The 9,157-nt window shown below is 38.8% G+C and overlaps 1 long non-coding RNA gene across 1 annotated transcript; it reads right to left on the bottom strand.

Moving 5' to 3' along the window:
• Positions 1 to 395: 395 nt before the first annotated feature.
• On the bottom strand, positions 396 to 8,974 carry LOC137157573 (uncharacterized). Its single transcript, XR_010921149.1, has 3 exons — positions 8,811 to 8,974; positions 4,942 to 4,977; positions 396 to 875 (listed from the first exon to the last, which is right to left on the bottom strand). It is a non-coding gene; the product is annotated as an uncharacterized lncRNA (long non-coding RNA).
• Between the last annotated feature and the right edge of the window lie 183 nt (positions 8,975 to 9,157).

Raw genomic sequence — 9,157 nt, 5'->3', positions numbered from 1 at the left:
CAAAAATCTGACTCTATTGAAAAATACTGAAAAATGTTTAAAGCCCTGCTCTAAATTATATTTAAAAGAAAAATCTCAAACTTCTATGAGAATTGACTTAATTATTATGGAGTGTATATACACAACAGGAGCTATTAAAAATCAGATTTGTAGTCTGGGTGCAAGCTGGGTGTCATTCTTATGAGTCTAGCTGCACCTGTATCCCTTTTGGTTTCTCAGGATATCTAGCTCAGGTCTTAGGCCTCTTGCCTCTCTTGGGGGTGGAATCATGCAGTTCTTCCACTATTAGACTGGTATATTGTTCAGACTATCCTATGCATATCTACTGCTTACCACCCTGCATTTCTTCTTTTGGGAACCTGTGACACATGAGATTGACCAACAGTCTCCTTAAAATAAAATACTTTTATTTAGCTATTGGAAGAAAGCATTCTAGAAAAAAGGATTTTAAAACAAGAAACAACCTACATGCATGTCTATCATACCTACAATACTACCATCCCATACTGGTGACCTAGGGAGGCCTTACTTTTTCAGATACACCTATGTTTTCCAGTGCATAGTGTCTTTCAATCTAGTTCCCCCTGGGACCCATCAAGAGTGTCTCTTTTTAATCCCTGGCAAGGTTCTTTGTTCTTTTCAATGTTAGTGGGTTTTGGTCCCTCCTGGTCAGACCAGTTCCAAAGGGGAGGGAAGGGGAGAGTATCAAGCCAGACTAGTTAGAGCTGATAGTCCGATGACCAGGCCAACATACACTATTAAGAAATTGTTATATGATACTCCATTATCGTGTCACTGAGGTTTGTGGACCACTGGTGGCAGCAGAATACTTCGGTGGTTTGCTGAGAGCTGGCTCATCCTGGTGGTGATTCTCCCTGTTAAAAGAAACAGCAGGTGGAAGGGGAAATCAAATAAAGTGCAAAAAAGCAGGCAGTGTGAGAGCTCTTGCGAAACGAAAACCACAACCCTTTATGCCACTGATGAAGCTAAAAATACTTTTCCATGTAAGCAATTGCTGTAGTTCAGTGGCCATTTGTAAAAGTTCATCTACTTTAAACTGTATATATAAGTGATCAGCAGACTTAGTTTGAGCTATATGTATACATTTAGGGCTTGATCCTTCTCTTACTGAATTCACTAACAAAACTTCCACTGACTTCAGTGGTGCAGGCTCAAACTGTTAGCCATCACTTTTGATGATCCAAAAGTTTGATAATCTCTGGTATACATAATGCATTCTTGATGTTCGTTTAGCCCTTGGCCTGTCTGCTACAGCTGCCAAAAACGGTGCCAATTATAAAATATGACTTCTTCACTGCATTGAACAATGGACTGAAATCACCTATTTATTGAAAATCACTGGACAATTTTCAGAGCACAATGACTTTGGTCACTACTAACCTGGGATGGATTTAAATCAATAACCTAGAGCTTAAAAATCTACTATTTTCGCAGTCCCCATCACCCCCCATCCAGGATACCACAGCTTATCCCTTGTTGTTCTCCCCTGACTCCCAATCACACCCCATGCCCCCCGATAACCTGCATACTATCCCTGGATGTTTTATAACTTTGTCTCTTTAACTTTATCGGTTACCTTTTTTATTTTTGTTAAACATTCACTTTAATAAAACTTTTAACCTCATGTTTTAAAAAATAAACCACTAACAACTAATTAATTGTGGACCAATGATTATTAAGTATTTTTGTTGTTGATTTAAACTAAACTGGCTGGCTTAGTTATGACTATAAAAACTACAACTGGGTTTTTTAGTTTATATAACTCAAATGGTCAGTGACTTTAAGAACTAAAAATATTTATTTAGGGCTAAGACTGCGATATGCCAAAATTCAGTCTGTTAAAGGGTTTAAGAGTTGAAAATGTAACTGCTGCCAGTATCTTTGGTATAATGGTAAGAGCACAAACAGTGCCAGTTTAGCATGCAGACTATAGAGTGGCATCACAGTTGTCATAGCAACGGCTGTTGCTGAGTTGGCCTCATTACTGTATCAGTATCCTATCTAGACTTCAAACTGACTAACCTCAGTAATAGAGTTGAAGGAAAAATATAAAATTCTTCTAGTTTGGTTTGGCTCTTCCCTTCAATTCTTTTCATTAAAGGGCATGTCTAGACACTGCTACACCCCTTGCTAATCAATGTAAATGCTTATTTCGTAAGCAGCATTTGATAAAACACTTGACTACATCTTTTAGTGGATGCATTATTTTATAATAATGGTAGTAGAACAATTTGAGACAATAACTAACTGGTCCAAATACACAGTGCTTTTCTCATATTACTTTGAAATTGTGAATCCCAATCCTGACAGCTGCTAAGCATTCTCAATGTCTGTTGATTTCAATGGGAGTTATTGGATCAGGCCCCAGGTCAATAAATAAAATTACAACCTCCCCAACATCAGTGCAATCCAAAACTCAGTCCACTTCAAAGTGAATAATTCCATGAGAGGCAGAATAATTTTTCAGCAAATAAGATGTCAACGGTATGTGTGTGTGATGGAATTAGAGCTGATTTTGTAGTAATTTATGAATAATATGACCTCATTATTGGAGATACTTTACTGTATGAATAGGTTTGTTTTGTAATAGGAGGGTTGTCAGAACAAACAAGCAGGAAGGAAAACAGCTCAAGACAAGCCACTCTTCAGTCAACACTAAGGGGTTGTTAAGAAACAAAGCTGGATAGGAAAAGACCACTAAAACAACAGATGATCAGAAGGACTATTGCAGTGTAAAAAGGAACTCTCGAGAGAAAGAGGAAGGGTAGTTGCTGGAGGAGCAATACTGGGAAGCTGTACAGAGTGACACACACAATCATCAGATAAGAAGTCTTCAATAAGAAAGATGTGTAGACTATTTATTTTGAAAATCCTTTTTCGCTTATGCTTTGTTCTTACTGTGAGAATAAAACAATACTTTGATTTTAAGAAAGTTGGCTGGTCACTGTATACGACAGTGGTCATGTATTGCTAAAGAGAAGAACTGTAGATACCAAACCCAGTTGGACCAGCTGGATAGGCATGGTTGATACATAACGTACTTTAGCCGCCACAAGTCCCAGTCTAAGAATGGGAGAACTCTGGAATTCCACCCCATGGGAGGTAAATGCATGAGACCTAACGTGAGGGGGTGTGTACTCAGAGACCCCCAAAAGGGGGCAGAGGTGCAGTAGCTCTAGAACTATAAGGTGCATAGTTTACAAATGCATTCTTTGTTAGTATTTATTTATTTATGTTGGTTATTTAATTACTCTGTATTATAATGAAATAAATCAGTAAGTCCCCTCCACTTGTTCCCACTCAACCACTGCATTAAAACACAAGATCTTCTGATCTTCTCATGCTGTTATTCCTCTCTCTTGCTGTATCGACTATGCATTCATTATCACCATTTCCCCACTTTTCCTACAAGCACCTTTGTACTTGCTCTCTTCTTTGCCATCATAAGAAACCCACGTGTCATTGATTATTTTTAGGTCATATGCTTATTCAGTGCCTGCTGACTGACATACTGCAAGGATAAAAGAGCCACTCCCCTCTAGCATGCTAGTTGGTAGCTTTCTTGGCCTCTATGCTGCCTCTTGTAGATTTTTTTTAAAGGTACATACTGCTTTTTAAATAATAGGTCACGCGGGAGATGGGGAGGACTGTATTTAAAGTTAGGTTTTATTTCTCTCTTTAAGCACTCAATTCTCACTATTTGTGGTGGAAAAAATCTTTTTGTTGCAAGTCATTTGAGATTACCACTTGCACACGATGCACAGCTTGGCAGATATAAAATTAAACACATGTGGAGTGTGTGGTGTTCATTAGTGCCTCAGGCATACTGTAAACACTTAAATGCTTATTTATTAATGATTTTCAATTGAAGCGCTCAGAAAGTACTTGAGAAACTGAAATCAAGAGTTGAGTAAATCATATACTTTCTCTAATTATATACAAAAAACAATGATAAAAGGACATTAATATTGCAACATCAAACACTAGAGTGGAAATACCAACAATTTTCTCAGCAGGTTGACTCAAAGCTCCCAGCCTCCTGTATTAGTTAACAGGTGCTAACTTTCTCCATCTTGTGATAAAAATACTTCCACAAGAGTTCTCATGAATCCTTACACAGTTACTCATGAGCTGCTCAGGAAGCCAATTTAAGATTGAATAAGTCTGTTGTATAAAACAAAACTGGGCAGACTGTGCCCAACAGCCCTGTCCACCATGTGACGATCTAACTCTCTCTACAGTCCTGTCCTTCACCTTCTTGATGGCCACTTTTGGTGGCCTCTGTGCAGTTCAGGATCCATACAGGGAAGAAAGACTGGAAACAGGAGGGGATGCTGGGGAAAATTGGATGGTAGGGAATGATTATCTACTCCCTGCTAAGACCACAGAGTTTACCTGGAAAAGGCAATCCGTTCCAAGATTCCACAAAAGGATTAAACAAATACATGGACAGTGAGAACATCCATGGCTACTTAGATAGAATAACAAAAGTTATAATGGATGAAAACTCCTGCTTCAGAAGACAAGCCAACTACCAACTGTCATGGATAAGGAAAGAACATCACCTGCAGCCAGGTTATTCAGTTCCTATCGTATTTTGTATTATAATAACTGTCAGTCTGTTCTCACAGACTTCACCTTACCATTGTGTATAGCATTCAGAAGCAGCTTATTTCAAAGAGCGCTTTCAAACTTCCTAAACACATCATCCTTTACTAATGCATGTCAAGTAGCAGTATTTAGAAATCTGCCTATACAAAATAAGATACTTTATAAAATAATATCTAAGTTTCAAGTAAAGCAAGATGCTTCCATATTTTTTCTACAATTTTAATATATGTATGAAACCACTCCAGAACTAATGAAGTTTGCATTTTTCCTTTTAATTAAATTTTATTTGCCTATGTGGAAAAAACCTACCTTTTTACTGACTCACTCCTTGTAATCTTATACCACCTAGAAGGGAATAAGATGCATGACTTTAAAAAAAAATCTTATTTTTTGTTTGTATTTTAATAGTGCCTAGAGGACATAAATGGCAACCAGTGTCTTATTGTGCTAGGAATTTTGCAAATATGTAGTGAAAACACAGTTCCTTTCCCAAAGGCCTTGCAATTTATGATAATGACTTAGGTTCTACAGTGTCTGGTACCTAAACTTGGATCTGTCTGAACTGCTCTACCTTGTTTTAATTTGTTGCTCATGAAATAGAGGGCTGCTTATAATAATTTTAAAAAGTTGTTTCTTGAAATTTTTTTAACAAGCAGCTGCCAGTGTCCTACAAAGGAAATGTTGTGATGTCCTGTTTGGTTTGCAGGGAACTCTGTATTCTGTGCCAGTGTCAGATTTGAATATAGTATTGAGACTCTGCAGTACAGGTATGACATTCAGAAAATGATATATTCTGTTACAATGCTTTTCAGAACCAGATGGGAGTACTAAATATCACCTTTGCAACTGTAGGAGGATATAATTCAAAGTGATTTTGCAGCAGCTTTTTCAATGGGAACAATGAAAAGAGGAATTGGTTAAGCCTCTGACCAAGAGCATTGCTAAAAATCCCAGCAAGTTTGTAGAAGGGCTGTTAATCTAAAAATATTTCTCAGTTCAAAACTGACAATTTGTAGTGCAACCCAAGTAACATCTATAATAGAAACTGTATCAAATGCATTGCAGTTTCACAAAACATATATAGCATGTTAAAGTCTTCAAAATTGTCATCCAGCAATCTATACGTAGACTTTAGAGTGTTTTGTCACTGATTTCAATGGAGCCAGGATTTCACTCAGTCTTCTATTTGCTACAAAATTAATTACATAAGCCCTGATCCTGCAACCAGAGTCAAGTAGGCAGACTCTTGCACCTGTGCAGAGTCCCATTGACTTCAATGGGAGTCCACCCATCTAGATTTGATTTGCAAGACCTTAGACAGAATGTCTGTTTCCATAGCATTTTTATATCAGTCTGAAAAAATTCCTGTTGCCCACTCACCTGAAACTGGTAAAATATCATGAGCATTTCATGATCAATCATAGTCAAAGGCACCAAAGTAGATTTTGTGCTTATGCTTGTACATTTTCATAGCAATTTTGAAAGGCTATTATATCACTGTAGTACTAAACACGTGATAGGTCACTATCATGGCTGTACTGTTCGTATGCATTATATAAAATTAGATTTTAAATGCACAACTCAGAAAAAAAAATCTGACCTACGAAACAATTGCTATGGAACAAAAATTAAAGGAAAAAAACCATCCTATGGTAGCCATTTGTGAATTACTCTGTCTTCTGTGTCACTACTAATAGTGATGTCTGTACTCCAGTAAGCTATTTGTCTGTAACTTGTCCTCAATGCAGAAAACTATACCAAATACACTACACTAATAAGAAACCATTCAGAAATAAACTTATTGTTATTGAAATCTTGGTTCACAGAATATCAACACTGTTATGAATTACAAAGAAAGTTGACTTTCTCACATTATAGGATGTTCCCAGATAAGAATGCACTCTAATAGTCATAAAAATAAATCATTATGCTGCTAGAATAACCAAATAAAGTAATGTAAAGTAATACTGTAATGTGAAATGAGTAGATTAATGGTCATATTGCAGTATGTTTAAGTTTACATTTTTTAACATTAGCTATTTCCACCTCTGGCTTCTCAGGGTTAACAAAAGTTAAGCTTTGTTTTATAGTGACAGGTAAGTGAAATGTCAATATTATGACCTTCTGACATCAACTTCTGCTTACCCTGTTAAAAAAAAATCATCTTATCATAACACTGCATTTACTATGCATGGTTCTATGGTTATTACCCATGTGACTTGACCACATTATTGGCTTTAGCTAAAGCCCTTGTTTTACATGTCAGAAAAACATTATAGCTTAGTTAGCTCAAATGCAACTCAAAAGTTTAGGCTGTGTGTGTATGATTAAAAAAATTGGGAGTGGCAACTAAGCTAATCAAAATGTTTCTATAGAGTTTTAAAAAATCCTCCTGGAAACACTTTTACTTTAAAAATAAATTTTCACGACAATATTTTGTAACTCATACTTAGCACCATTCAGTTATTGCAAAAGAACATGAAACGGACTAGAAATGAGTTATAAAATCAATAGTGAAAATGACTAACCTGTGTTGGAAAAAAAGCATAATATAACTTACACATTTTAATACTAAAGAGTAATTTTGATTTTAAAAATTCTTTCAATTTGTATAAGCTCAGGTATTTGTAAAATAAATAAGGAGAATTACTTAATTATACTAATATAATATAAGGCTGTTTTTGTTCTTCTGGCTTTTCTGAGTTTTAAATTGGTTTCTCTTTTCTACTTTTTTGTTACTGGAATGTTTATATTTAACCCCCTCCTCCCACCATTTGGAAAAACGTAATAGCAAAAAATTGTAGGAAAAACTGACCTATAGCAGTTTGATTTTTTTTTTTCTGGTTAATATTTGTTTTAGGCTATCTTTAAGCTTACACTGACCACCCCTTCTCTATCTGCCATGTACTCTCCCTTTCCTTCTGCTCCTACCTTCTTACTTGGATTTCCTAAGTAATATCCCTGTAATTTCTCAAGACTGCATTGTATTACACGTTGTAGATCCTAATCCTATAAACTCTACATCTGTGGACCCTTATGCCTCCTATAACCCCACTGACTTTGTTTCCATACTCACTACTGGCATATTAAGATTTTTGTTGGCAGTCTGTTGCCTTGATCCCATACATCTAGAAAGGAAAACTTAGTCCCCACTTAAAATCTAGATCAGATACAACAGAAACAGTGAACATTCAAATGCACTGGTATTTTAAAAATTCTTAATGTAATTCATAGAAGATTCTGTGCCCTACTCTATAAATGTTGTAGTGTTACCAATTCCAAGTACTGACAAATCAGCAGCCCTCCACCAATAATGGGATTGACTTAGAAATCATGATTTAAAAAATATATATTTTGGATTCTTTTGATTTGCCTTCTGGTATTAGAGCATTTAGGTTTGTGTTTCTAAGGTGTTCACTGTAATGATGCAGAATCTTCCTTTAGCTCGAGTGGCGGGAGTTGAGGTTTTGGGGGCTGGCGGAATGACTTGTGTCACTGCTGTAGGTACGAGTGCCTGCAGTGTTGTTCTAGCTGTGCTGGTCCCAGGGATCTTAGACAGATAAGGTGGGTGAGGTAATAGCTTTTATTGGACCAACTTCTATTGATGAGAGAGACAGGCTCTCAAGCTTAACAGAGCTGAGAACATGCAGAAGAGCTGTGTACAACTGAAAGCTTCTCTCTCTTGCCACTAGAAGTTGGTCCAGTAAAAGATATTACCTCACTCATCTTCTCTCTGTAAAAAACACTTCTGGACCTTCTTTCTGTAATGTACTGCACAGCAGCAGCCCTAGGGGCCTCCGTGCCTGCAGCTGTAGTTACATGTCCAGGAAAAAGGCCGAGGCTGCATAGGGGGCACGGAGAGCACCCGGTATGGCGTCAACCCTGGAAAAGGGGATGTGAGAGGGTGGCTGACTCTGGCCCATTACTGGTCACAGCCTTGCACAACTGCCCTGTACACAGTGGCCCTTCACTCTTAAGAATATCACGTGCTGGCTCTGTACGAGGTTGCCTCTCACTACACCTAGCCCCCCAGGCCTGGCTGGTACAGAGTGGCCCAGGGCTGTGCATCGCACTGCATGCCGGGACGGGGCCTGTCCCTGTTCGTGGCACTGCACCTCGGGGCTGTAGGTGCATGGCGCTGCATGTGGGGGCCCATCACTGTTCTCCGCATCACACACCTAGACTGCACCTGCTCCTAGCACGGCTCGCCTAGGCCTACCGCTGCCAGTGCTGCCTCAGCGCCGAGCGAGGGCGCCGGTTTACAGCAAGGGACGAATTCTTTGCCGAGCGCTTCTCCCTGCCTAGTCCCGCCCTGCGCCGCGTGCTCCCAGCGCGCGACGACTCCATCCTTCCAACGCCCGTCCGCCCCAAACGTGCGTCAAGAACTTCCGCTGGAGGTCCCGCCCCAGCCGCCTTCCTGACCAATCCCACTACCCGGACTACCGAGGTTATACCCAATCATGAAAGCCTAGGACTCGGCGGTCGGCGCCGCGGAAGCAGCCTATGGCAGGCTGGGCTGGGCCGG

Source organism: Emydura macquarii, unplaced genomic scaffold (genome assembly GCF_026122565.2).
Source record: "Emydura macquarii macquarii isolate MOO-44397 ecotype Brisbane River unplaced genomic scaffold, CSIRO-AGI_Emac_v2 contig_1551, whole genome shotgun sequence".
Classification (NCBI taxonomy): Eukaryota; Metazoa; Chordata; order Testudines; family Chelidae; genus Emydura; species Emydura macquarii.
The sequence above is the reverse complement of the archived record's forward strand: the minus strand, read 5'-3'. Positions and strand labels throughout refer to the sequence as shown.